Source organism: Mixophyes fleayi, chromosome 2, assembly GCF_038048845.1.
Source record: "Mixophyes fleayi isolate aMixFle1 chromosome 2, aMixFle1.hap1, whole genome shotgun sequence".
Lineage (NCBI taxonomy): Eukaryota > Metazoa > Chordata > Amphibia > Anura > Limnodynastidae > Mixophyes > Mixophyes fleayi.
In genome coordinates, this window is record NC_134403.1 from 233,127,781 (window position 1) to 233,141,736 (window position 13,956).

At 41.3% G+C, this 13,956-nt stretch overlaps 1 protein-coding gene across 1 annotated transcript in view; it reads left to right on the forward strand.

The window, feature by feature from the left end:
• The window catches only part of TNNI1 (troponin I1, slow skeletal type), a 109,752-nt gene that overhangs the window by 55,610 nt on the left and 40,186 nt on the right, over window positions 1–13,956 (forward strand). Inside the window, exon 3 of the mRNA XM_075195623.1 lies at window positions 5,981–6,022. The gene's annotated coding sequence lies outside the window, so the exon portion shown is untranslated. The remainder of the gene's footprint in view (window positions 1–5,980; window positions 6,023–13,956) is intronic.

Sequence of the window (13,956 nt, forward strand, 5' to 3'; positions counted from 1 at the left end):
GAGCAATGGCTCTGGAGACTGGAGAGTGACAAGAACACTGCTACCCCTTCTGTTTGATCAATGGCATAAAACAATAGTCCTGGAGACTTGAGAGTGACAAAAACACTGATTCACCTTCTGTTTCTGTTTGAGCAATGGCATTTTACAATAGCACTATAGGCTGGAGAGTGACAAGAACACTGCTACCCCTTCTTTTTCTGTTTCAGCAGTGGCACAGAGCAATGGCACTGGAGACTGGAAAGTCACAAGAGCACTGCTACCATTTCTGTTTCTGTGTGAGTAATGGAACTGGAGAGTGACAAAAATACTGCTACCCCTTCTGTTTCTGTGTGAGCAATGGCACTGGAGAGTGACAAGAACACGGCTACACCTTCAGTTTATGTGAGCAATGGCACAGAGCAATGGCACTGGAGAGTGAAAAGAATACTGCCACCCCTTTTGTTTCTGCGTGAACAATGGCACTGGAGACTGGGAAATGACAAGAACACTGCTACCCCTTCTGTTTCTTTGTGATCAATGTACTATATAATGGCACTGGAGACTGGAGAGTGACAAGAACACTGCTACTCCTTCTGTTTTTGTGTGTGCAATGGCACAAAGCAATGTCACTGGAGAGTGAAAGGAATACTGTCACCCTTTTTGTTTGTGTGAGCAATATCAGTGGAGACTGGAGAGTGACAATCACACTGCTACCCCTTCTATATCTGTGTGAGCAATGGCACTATACAATGGCCCTGGAGACTGGAAAGTGACAAGAACACTGCTACCCCTTCTGTTTCTGTTTGAGCAATGGCATAGAACAATCGCACTGGAGACTGGAGAGTGACAAGAACATTGCTACCCCTTCTGTTTCTGTTTGAGCAATGGCAGTGGAGATTGGAGAGTGACATGAACACTGCTATTCTTCTGTTTCTGTATGAGCAATGATACTGGAGACTGGAGAGTGACTAGAACAGCGCTATTCTTCTGTTTCTGTGTGAGCAATGGCACAGAGCAATGTTACTCGAGACTGAGAAGAACATTGCTACCCCTTCTGCTTCTGGGTGAGAAATGAAAGAAAGCAATGTCATAGGAGAAAGGCAAGAACACTGCCTCCCTTTCTGTTTCTGTGTGAGGATTGACGCTGATACTGGATACTGTCAAGAACGCTGCTACCCCTCCTTTGCCTTTCTCCGCTGAGGGAGGTACTTATGAAATCCAAAACCCGCAATATTTGACAATGCAACAATGAGGTTTGATTGATTTCAGGACGGGGAAAAGGTCCAAGCTGGCTTGGCTATGTTCTCGGATTTGCAATGTTCGGTAGGGGGGGCTCGGTTTTCGGAAAACTGAGCCTGAGCTTCCCTACTAGAAACATGTGTAGCCCTTTAAAACAAATTGTGGACTGCTGTGATAATATCCGTGGTTACAGATGTGGCCAAAGAGTCAGTCATCAACAACATAGCTGCCAATCACACCAAGGGGTATATTTACTAATCTGCTGGTTTAAAAAAGTGGACAAGTTGCCATCAGCTTCTAGTTATCATTTATTTAGTACATTCTATATAAAAACAGGTAGAATCTGATTGGTTGATATAGGCAACATCTACACTTTTTCTAACCCGCAGTTTAGTAAATATTTTAGTAAATATTTCAAGTGAGTTTTTTAATTTTCATCATGCAATTTCATTTTAAATATAGTTAGTTCAATAAATTGCAGTGTCCAACATAGAGGTTTCAATTATGCAAAATTATTTAAGTGGAGTGTCTCTGTTATGATACTCATGCTGCTTTGCATCAATGTTCTTCTCATTGTGCCACATTGTGAAATGTTATCCAGTACGCATACAAATAATCTGTGCTTTGAGTATTCTAGATGAGTAGTGAGTCACATGCAATTCATTTTTGTAGGAATGACATCATAGAATGGCCTGCAAGGAAAACTCCTGGTGAGGTCTGTGGACAATCCATCCCTGTTTATCACCTACTACACACAATTATCCTCGCTAGTTACCTACTATACTTTTGATTCTGGACAATCTAATATAGTGCCATATTTTATATAAAATATATTGCTTTCTTTTCAGAGCTACATCAGGAGGTCATCCATACAAAAAGCTTCCCTGGGATTTGTCATTTCCCTTATTCACTGAGTCTCTTCCTGTTTAACAACTGGACACTCAAAGCGTTATGTAGAAGAATTGGACACAATTTACACTAACAGCGTAACATGGAAAGAACTCTGCAAGTTTCTACACTTACTATATATATAGTAGAGATAGGAAAATTTAAGGCAAAAAGACAGAAATAAACAGATAATTACAAATGAATATATTCTTCAGAGAGAAATAAGTTTGGCTAATCCCCATAATATCTGTCCATGGCTGGACAAAAGAGAAATAATTAAAGAATAAGTTAGTCAAGTAAAGTTTTATATATATATTTTAATGACAAACAGAATGTCTGATGTTTTATCAAGAAAGAACCAAAAACCCGATGTTGGATATTAGACTATTTACTAGAATAACCTTTGATTACGTTACATCAATATGACAGGAATCTAAAATATTGGCTACCTTATAGCCATTTTAAGGACTAATTACCTTTAAACAGGACTCTATCAGAAAGTAGTTTGTACAAACAATTGTACATTCACTGAGATTCAATTAGGTGATCGATGATATCACAGAGGCAAGGAGTTGAACTCCCAACCAGTATTTACATCTGCTCTGCTGTCATTCCCTGACAGAGTATCAGCTTTGCTCTCCTGAGGTCCTGTGAATGTTATCCTGTTTACTGCTTGATTCCTGATTATTGACCGGTCTTGTTTCTTTCTTCGTGTTACTTGGCTCCTGACTTTGTACTGCGCTGACAGATTGGTTTTTTACCTTTGTTTTTCCTGATTATTCCTCTGCTTTCTGATTCTGTTTGTTTAACCAGCATCCCGCTGACTTTGGCTGGTCTAAGTATTCTACTTTTCGAGCTACTTACCTGTAGTGCTCTGCCCACCAGGCTATGGAACAATTTGGTGGACCGCAACTTGGTTACCACAGTCAAATCCATCCTGCTCTGCAGGGGGGGCTCTTGTAAAAACTGGTAGTAACATAGACTTTGCACCATAATTCTTTGGCTGTGTCAATATTAGCTGGGGTTCCAGGGTTGTGTACATGACCCTGAAGCTTCTGAAACCATTTAAAATTGTAACAACTGAAGTCAGTTCAGAAACTGCAGCCTGAGTCAATCATATCCCTAATGCACCACTGGAAAAGCAGCTAGGGAAGCTATTCTGCTAAGTATATTGGCCTTCTAGATCAAGTTCTTTATTCCCTTTGCCAGGACCCAATGGTTTGCAGCATCTTGAAATTAAATCATTTGTCCAACTGACACAAATCTAAAGAGATGTGAACAGCTCCTTGTGAACAAGCTTTTGGCTCAAGTTGCACATGACACAACCGCTGCTTTAGATTCTTCTAAAAATGCTGCAGCCAGGAATAACTTCTTTTTTCTAAGCGTCACGCTGAAGATGAGTCAAAACAGCACACCATTGTGAAAGATTATTATGACATCTGGTCAGGCTTAAAAGAAATACCCAAATGTATCAACACCTGTAACACGTCTCAGACTGATACACCTTGTGTTAATAGAAAGGTTGAGGATTACTTTAATGATAATGTACAAATTAGCATCTCAGACAGTACCTTGGATCCTGGGAGGAAAAAATAAAATTTTGAAAAAACTAGCTATAGTATACTTAAGCTGCCTACCCTCCAGTGTGTACTCTGAAAGAATGGTAAGGACAGCCTGGAACATTGTGAGCAATTATTGTACGAGACTACCTCCAAAAATTTTTTTAAGAACTGGTGCTCATCAAAATGAATTACAAATTGTATGAGGAATGTTCCCCACAATTACAAAATCTCTAACGTTGGATTCCAGTGGGGATGAACTAATTTTGTGTGATGATATTGACATCAGTGATGATTATATTCCCATGAGTGATGAGGGTGATGACATTGTCAACATTAAGGAAGATGACCACTGTTGGGGTAATGCTCATTAGTAAATTGTTTAAATCCCTATCTATTCTACAACAAGAAATCAAATACTTTAGCCACAAAAGTGGCATTCCCTGACGCTAAAGTGCTTGATTTGTTAAACTACGCATGTCCTTTTTAATATGCACCATACAGGAGGGTGGGCACTATTTTACATAACAGACTTTGCCCACCTTGGCGTATCCTCGTCTATCATCTTTTCTAAAATGACCGTTTATTAATGCCAATGCTCTCCCTCTACAATGTGTCACACATGCTGTATAACTTTGAGAATAAAATATGACAGTTTTTCTCAAACCATTTCACTTGAGTGGTGGACCCACCTTGGTATATCTTCTTTTCTAAAATGACATTTTATTACTGTCACTGCTATACATTTCCTTGTCATGCATGCTGTTTAACATTGAGAATAAAACAGAATGATTTTTTTCAAATCATTTCACTTGCGGGTGGGCCAACCTTGTCATATCTTCTGTTCTAAAAGGACTATGCTACCAGCCAGTGCTTTGCTTTTCAACGTCAGCATTAAAAATCTAGTGCCATGCTCACCTTTTCAATCGGGTCCATAGGCCCTGTGTGCACTTTATACTTCTGCTCTACCTTGATAAAAGTCATGAAGGGTGGGAATGCATCAAGTATTGACTGAGCCCAGCAAAATAAAAAAACCTGAAAAATCTCCATAAAAATTGCCCCCATTTCAAATTAGCGCTGACAGTCTCTTCTGGTTCTGCTTCCACAAAAAAATTGTACGTTTTTTTATAACATTGCTTTTGTTTTCATTAACTTTTTTTTCTTGTACTATAAATGCAAGTCTTTTTAGACTTTTTGGGATATCTGCTTTTATATTGGTCCATCGGACAATACTCTGTCATTTCTTGCCACATCGTGCATGGCCTTTAGGTCCATCCAGCGGACCAACCGATGTGTCAGGACTGTTTTTTGGGACATTAGCTTTTTGGGACATTTGTTTTTTCTATCCAACAGTACAGTTGGAGGACAGTTGTCTACATTGATTTATCGGACATTCTGAACATTCAGTTTCACATCGTGCAAGGGCTCCATAACCCAGTGGATAATCGATGTGTATGGACTGATACAGTTTCTTTTTGTTTTAGCCAATGCTTGGTTTTTAATATATTGTGGATTTCAGTGCATATGCCAGGTTATTGTCTTTCCGGCCGCAAAGTACTTTTGGCACACCATGTTAAAATAAATTATATAACCCATCCACTTTGTCACATATGCTATACCTACCAGCGCCTAGAACCTGAGATACATATACTTTACCAGCCTCTCCCTGGGAAGGTAGGGATTCCCTCCCGCTCACTTTCAGGTTCGCCTCTGGCTGCTCCACATATTTATAGATAGCGCAACCCACCCTTCCTGCTTGTTTTACGGTAATATAAGCTGAAATGGAATATAGATCGGCGACCATAAAGGACTTACCTGTTAGAAAGTAGATCTATATTAAATGGTCAGCGACTGATTACAATTTACTGCTTTGCTTTTTCTCCCATCAACATCTGTTAATTTAAAAGTAAGATGGTGTTTGTAGGGGTGTGTGAATGAACTTGTCAATGTGGTTTCCTGGTGTACTTCTAGAACACATTTAGTATTATGCTTGTAACTATTTTCCCATTTCTTCTCTTCCTTCCTTCATTGTTACTTATAACTTGAAAGTAAATAAATAAACAACTATAAGACAACTATTATGGCTAGTATAAGTTTATATGTAATATAAATCCATAAAGAGCAATTATTATAGATGTAACTTAACATATTTTTCTCTGTTCTTTCTTTTTGCATATGACTTTACAACATCAGAGAGGTAAGGAAATGCCAAAAATATTCCCCACTTTCCTATCTTAACTTTTGTGTCCTCTACTAAGTATTATTGTACAAAAATATCTAATCACTTATTTTTTATGGTGTTTTTTGTCTTATAGAGAAAATCAAAGATTTCAGCTTCACGCAAACTTCTGTTAAAGGTAATCAAAGATATGAGAAAGATAAAAAAAAAGTCAGAAGCTATTAGAGAAAAGCACTCGGAAGAAAAGGAAATAAATTGTTATGTGCGTATTGTCACTAACCAATAACGAATGTCGAATCTCGATTTGTGTTTCCAACGCACAAAGATTTATGCTCAAAAGGTAGCAGAATATATTCAAGCGAAATTATAATAAGTACAGCCGTTACTTATCGCAGGCGCTCTGGATCCAGTGTACAGTCATTCAATCCTGAAGTCTGGGGACAAGATGTCTGAACACTAGATGAGGAGCTGCTGCTTATATGCACACAGAAATGCAGTAAAACAATGCAGATGGTATAGCTTGCTTCTATTGGTCCAGGTTTCAGGAAGGTCCAAGGGGTTGTCAATCATTGGCTAGTTTAAACTCAGGAATCCAAAGGAGGTGGTCATCTCTCCAGGGGATGAGCTCTGATCTTCCCGCCAAGATTACTCAGTCATAATAGTCCATAATTTCTTAACATTAATAACTTGCGTATGCACTCTGCGATTCCTTTGCAGTGTGAACCGGACAGTCGCAATTGCGAAGAGGATTAGTATGATACCACACATGACTAGATTCCTTCAACTTGTACCATATGTTTTGCTGATATGCATATAACTTATAATATTACATATAAATACTACTATATTTCGACATAAATGACTGTGTTGCAACTACCTTTAATGTGTACTATTTTACAAGTGTGAGTGTTTGTGCGAATGTATGTAAAAGACTAAATACTGTTGTTGCCACGTGTTTCAACTGCGTACGCCCTTCCACGCCGTAGCGTGCCCTTTCACGCTGTAGCGTAACGTACGCATCTTTTCAGACAAAGACAACCAAGTTTGCTCGATTTTAATTGAAATGACTTTATCTAATATGCTGACTTCGACAGCTCCACCCTTTGATAGTATAATAAACTATCACCTAATCACCGTTTCGAGTTCAGGGTTATACAACACTTCTTCACATACCATGATCTCGGGGTCTTGCACCACCCTTTCTGTCTCGTTCTTAGTGTTTCTCCTAGAAGACTGTTTCCCATACTTCAACACAGTAGGAACACATTTGACAAATAAACCAATTGCTAAGATGACACCCAGTATAAGGAGAAGGAGCTTACCTACACTAGCAACCATTTCCTGTACCCACTCCCCCAGACCAGAGAACCATTTCACAGGGTTCAACCATGAGAACCAACCTGCCATTTGTTTCCCGACCTCATATAACAAAGAATTATGGTTCCTTCGAAATTCCCATTTCAGTTGCAGAATTTCATCCATCTTCCGGTCTATAACCTCCTTAGGGTCATCCGTATTATTGGTGATGTACGTGCAACATTTTACACCGAACTGGGTGGCCAGTGTCACACAGTCCCCACCAGTAATAGAGGTGAGATAATTTATTACCAGTCTATGTTGCACCAACTCCTTCTTGTACGCTTGTAGCTCCCTTCCAGTATACCTGAAATTGTCATCATACATCTCGGTGATATTATCTATTAATTTAGCTAGGTCTTGGATATATTTAAAGTTTAATGTTCCCCGAGCGGTCCTGGTGAGATCTAGAGCAACCATAACTTGAAACCCAGCGGTTTCACTAATCAATTTTGTAGCTATGGGCTCCTCACCAGGAATCATAATTCTCTTACCACGGTGTTCATACTGTGTGTGTATGTATGGTGGTGATGTAGTCTTGTGATTATTACCCATTTCTTCATGAGTAATAGTCATGATTTCAGGAACCAGTTTAGCTAAGAAACACAAGCCCTTGGAACTCGGAGTTACCCAGGAATAAGCTTTCCTCCCACAAACAAAGTACACATCATCAGGGAGTACATAAGGAACCGTATGCCCATTAATTATATCGCACAGAGTTTTGACGAAACTACCCATGCCTAGAGTCTTCATTTGCTCAAGACACGTGTCAGCATGGATGACATTCTCACAATTATCTATAGAGACTTTACCAGTGGACATTTTCTTATGTTTGGTTATACGCCCTAATTTATAACTTCCATCAACATTCCTGCCTATTGGTGACCTCTTGAGTCTGCCTCTAAAATGAGTGTGGCGAGCCATTGTCTGATCTGATAGGTCAGCTTCCCAATTCTCAAGATGTTTTGCATGAGAGATATTCAGGCACAGCAAAGATCTGTCTACAGAGTATTGTCGAAGCATTAGACTAGGGGACCTAGTGTTATTGTACCTCCCCTCTATGGGCCTCCCACCCCTCAATTCGAGTACTTCGGAGATGTTTAATGGGAATGGCACTAGTCCTATGTTATGCTGCCACTGCGGCAGGTGAGAGCACACCCAGCACTCGGTTTGGTTTAGCACCTTACCCACCACGGAGTGATAATCCTCCAAAGGATGCCCACCCACATTCAGATTACTGGTGGAATGACATTGCTGAATGCATCTCTCTTCAACGAGGGAGTCGCAGAACTTGCAGATACAATACTCATCACACAATAGCCCCTCACACTGCCCCCGAGTTCCTGAGCTAGGAGACCTTTTCATAACCCCCGGACCAATCTTGATAATGGGCTGCTCTGAGTATTCTAATAACTTTTCCTCTGCCTCCATCTCATCCGCATCACTACCAGAACCCTCCTCCGTCCTCCATCCTCCTTCACAAAAATAGAATGTCCTAGAAAAAGTAAAAACAAGGAAAATCCTGGAACAAAAGAAAAACAAAAACCGCCACTCCATTGCTGGAAAGATATTTCTGGGGCAACGTCTCTGGTTCAGGTGTCTCGACTGCAGGCTTTAGGTCTCCCAGAACAGACTCACAAGTGACAGATCTATGTCGTCGGTCTCAGTTTTATCTTGCACTTTCTCCGGATTATGGACTCTCCTGCAGTGGGTGGAATGGACCCAAGTGTCTCTCTCTGCAACCTTCAGTGATGTAGTACTGGTCAGCAGCACTTGGGCCTTCCCAACGGTCTGTTAAACAACCTGAACGTAAGAAATTGCGGATCATAACATAGTCTCCAGGTTCAACATCATGACAGTTCGTTTCTGGCATACCAGGTGACAGCATTTTTAGTTTTTATTGTTGTTGCTTTAGCTGTCTACTCATTCTTATAAGATATTGTACAGTCACTTCATTATTACACTTCAAGTCATCTTGTGGACTCATGATCAAATGAGGTTGTCGTCCGAACAGTATCTCAAAGGGGGACAGATTTAGAGGAGGTCTAGGAGTGGTCCGAATGCTATGGAGGACCAATGGCAAAGCCTCAGGCCATGCCAACCCAGTTTCAGCCATTACCTAACCAAGCTTGTTCTTTATAGTACCATTTACTCTCTCCACCTTACCACTGGCTTGTGGTTGGTAAGGGGTGTGAAGTCTGCTACCGATTTCCATGAGTTTACACATATTATGGAAGATATCACCAGTAAAGTGGGTACCCCTATCACTTTCAATGATTCTAGGGATACCGAACCTACATACTAAATCTTGTACAATTTTCTTTGCAGTAAACACAGCAGTATTAGTGGCTGCCGGATATGCTTCTACCCAACTGGAAAACACATCAATACACACTAACACATACTTTAGATTCCTGCACGGTGGTAATTGGATATAGTCAATTTGTATTATCTGAAAAGGTCCGTCTGTAGGAGGGATGTGGGATGGCTCAGTTGGAATAGTTTTCCCAACATTTTTCCTCAAACAAGTAAGACATGACATTGCCTTCTTACCAGCTTAAGAGGAAAATCCGGGAGCACACCAGTATGCTCTCACCAGTTTGCACATACCTTCTTTACCCAGGTGAGTCAGGCCGTGTGCTGCTTCAGCCAGGCTTGGATAGTACATTAGGGGAGCTACAGGCTTACCTCGTCCATCCCTCCAGAGTCCTGAGGACTCTTGACCACATCCCTTCGCCTTCCAGACCACCTTTTCCTGCAGGGAACACAAATCTTGCATTTCAATTAATTTCTGCATGTCTAATGTCTGAAAAACCATAATACTGTCGGTCGATACAGTCATAGGTTGCCTTGCTGCCCATTTAGCAGCTTCGTCCGCCCTGTTATTGCCCAGTGACACTGGGTCTTCTTCAAAAGTATGGGCTTTGCACTTTATGACGGCTACTGTTCTGGGTAACTGTATCGCTGTCAGAAGTCCTTTTATGTGTTGTGAGTGTGCCACTGGCGTACCTGCTGCTGTCGTAAAGTTTCTAAGACGCCAAAGGGCCCCAAAATCGTGCACTACCCCGAAGGCGTACCTAGAGTCAGTATATATATTGGCTGATTTACCCTCTGCCAATTCACACGCTCTCCTTAATGCTACTAGTTCCGCCACCTGAGCTGAGTGAGCTGGGCCAAGGGGTTCAGCTTCTACCACATCCTGATCGTCTACAACAGCCTAACCAGTACATAGCTCTCCCGTCTATGTCTGTCTATGACAACTTCCGTCTGTATAAAACGTAAAATCTACATTTTCTAAGGGGGTGTCACGTATGTCGGGCCTTGCAGTAAAGGTCTGGTTCAGGTGTTCCATACAATCATGCGTGTCAGTACTCTTGCATAACTCATCATCAACCAGGGTCTCACCTCCCACCTTTTGTGTCTCTAGAGACACATATGGAAGGTATGTAGCTGGATTTAATGTGCTACATCGTTTGATGGTGATGTTTGAGGGTGCCATCAGGGCTAGTTCCCACTTTGTGAATCTAGCTGAAGAAACATGTCTGGTTTGGGCTGAATTTAACAGAGCTGATACAGCATGGGACGTATAGACAGTTGAATTATGTCCTAATACTATGTCCTCACTCTTACTCACCAGAAGAGCAGTTGCTGCTACACTTCTGAGACATGTTGGGAGTGATCTTGCCACATTGTCCAATTGTGCACTGTAGTATGCTACCGGTCTGCTAGCGTCACCATGTTTCTGTGTGAGGACACCTGCTGCACAACCATCAGCTTCCGTACAGTATAGCTCAAAAGGCTTTTCATAATCAGGTATTCCCAATGCAGGTGCTTTAGTCAGACTATCTTTAAGGTTAAAGAATGCTTGCTCTGACTCTTCTGTGTGTACAACACGTTCTGGTTTTGAAGAAGAGACTAGCTCCTGCAATGGTAATGCCAGAATAGATAAACCTGGGATCCAGGATCTACAGTATCCACACATCCCCGGGAAGGTACGAATCTGCTTCTGGCTCTGCGGCAGAGTCATGTGTTGTATAGCCTCAATCCTGTCGGTTGTCAGGTGTCTTAGCCCCTTAGTGAGGCAGTGTCCTAAGTATTTCACCTTAGTCTGACATGGCTGTAATTTGTCCTTTGCCCCCTTGTGCCCTGTGTGTGAGAGATGGAGCAACAACAATTTAGTATCATGTAAACATGACATAAAAGAATCAGAGCACAGCAACAAATCGTCCACATATTGAATTAGAACAGACCCCTTGTGGGGTTGAATGGATTGTAAACAGTCATGTAAGGCTTGGGAGAAAATACTGGGGCTGTCAATGAACCCCTGGGGAAGTCTGGTCCACGTGTATTGCACTCCCCGGTAGTAGAATGCAAAAAGGTATTGGCAATCAGGGTGAAGAGGGACTGAGAAGAAAGCAGAATTAAAATCCCTTGTTGTAACAGCCTCTCAATAACAGGATATACCCCTAGTTCCACCTCCGGTTTTAATGGATACTGTGGGATTTTTGGAGCTATCTTACCACTTTTTAGATTGACCATGACAGGGGCTACGTTTGCCATCAGTCCAGTGTCCTGTCCATCTCTACTCCATAGTGAACCTGGTATTTCCAGCAACATCCCCTTTACTTGAGATGGACTTTGTTCTATAACAGTAGAGTGTAACATTAACCTTTGAGGGGTGTCCAATATATCCTGTACCTCATGTGCGACTTTCTCCGGTATATCTAAGAACACACCATCTGGAGTACAGTATATGACACATCCCATTTTACATAACAAGTCTCTTCCCAGCAAGTTAATAGGAGCTGCCGCAGCCAAGAGAAATTAATGCTTGGTATGCAGGGGCCCGATAGTAACTTCAGCAGGTTTAGTTAGTGGATAATGCAACACTCTTCCTGTTACCACCATAGCTGGAACAGTTTTACTGGTCACCTGTAGATTAAAAGGAGAGGTTATCACAGATCTGGCCGCCCCTGTATCTACAAGAAAAGTTTGTTTCCTACCAGCTATGTCAACTATCATTGTTGGTTCTTCTCTTAGACTCTCAGTTAACCTCACTGGCTGTAGACTACAGGTATGAGCTGACCCCTAGCGCTGACTATCATTTTCCCGCGCAATATTTGCTGCTATGATATGTGCGGGTAGATGTGAATCTTCTAATCCATGTGAATTCCTCCTTGGAGGATATCTACGTGACCCACCCGTATGTGTATACTGTCTTTCTTTTTTACAATCTCTTACGAAATGGCCTGCTTCGTTACACTTGAAACACCTGATTATTCTATATTTCTTATTATGTGGGTTGTATGCTGGTGGTCGTGTATGCACTCCCTCTAAAGCCTGTATACTTACCATCATTAACCTATCACTTTTCTCTTCCTTTTTTCTAAAGAGGTTTTTGTCATGCTCCACAGCAGACTCCCTAAGAGAATTTACTTTGATGCCTCTCCAATTAGGTAATGTGGTCTGTACTCTTGTCTTTAAATTTTCTCTAAGGCCATCCATTAATACTCCTACAACTACCTCTCTGTGATGTGCGTCCTCACCTATGTTGGATATCCCAGTGAACCATGTTATCGCTGCTATAGCTCTAGCAAAGTAATCTGAGGCTGTTTCACTATCCTTTTGTTTTATGGTGAAAATCTTACTCCAATTTACCACTACTGGAAAATAGATGGCTAAATGTTTGACAATTTGTTCTATATTCTCTTGGTTAATCTCATCAGTCAAGGTGTCATCTTCGTCCAACAAACAATCTTTAATACATTTTTGTATGTCAGTATGGGGAGGAAGATATGCCCTCAACACTACACGCCAATCCTTATTGTTTGGTTCATGTGCTTTTTCTTTGACAAATTTCTGACACTTAGCTAACTCCTTTCTAGGGTCTGGGAATTCAGTCATAATGGAACGTAATTCTGATCTAGTCCAGGGACAATGCATTGTAACATTCTTTAAAGGGACTACACCATCCTTATCCACCTTCCCATTGGGAACTGATATTGTGCGGACTGGGTACGCACCCACTGGTTCACTGTCTTCAGAAGTCACTACAGGATTTGCTGTTTCAATATTTAGACTGCTATCACCCCTAGTGATCACACTACTCTCACCTATCTCAGCCATTGCTCCTTTCCCATACTTACGCTGAACCTCTAGCATATTAACAGCATGAGCAATGGCTGAAATCACAGTGGGTTCATCTTCATCTTCTGATACACTGGTTTTAAACTGGCTTAAGACAGGATATAACTTAGCAATTTCTCTTTTTTTCAGTTTTAATAACGGCTGTACTTACCCGCTGAGTTCGCCACGCTTCTCAACTGCTACTTCCGCCGTACGCACGCTTTTCTAATATCTCAGAGGCTTTCACAAGTAATTATACTATACACATATAATAACTATCAAAACGATTGTTTAACCACGTGGCAAATCTACCGGAAGTCCGCGTACGCACAACAGGAAATACACATACGCTAAGCAATGCAATACAGTTAAAACGCACAATGACAGTAAAAAGAAACAGTTTTCTCTTTTGTCCCTAGGTTCTAGTTAGCGTGCCCTAGACAATGCAAAACGGACATTCGGTTTCACAACACAGAGTAAAATTCAGGTTTTGAACACATTGCATTCTAACCTGTATATGGCGCGTCTCTACCCTTTGTTGCGGAACCGAAATCCGTTGGTCTTGCTTATCGTCCGGCAACGAAACCTCCAAAACTCACGAGCCCCCAAATTGTTATGTGCGTATTGTCG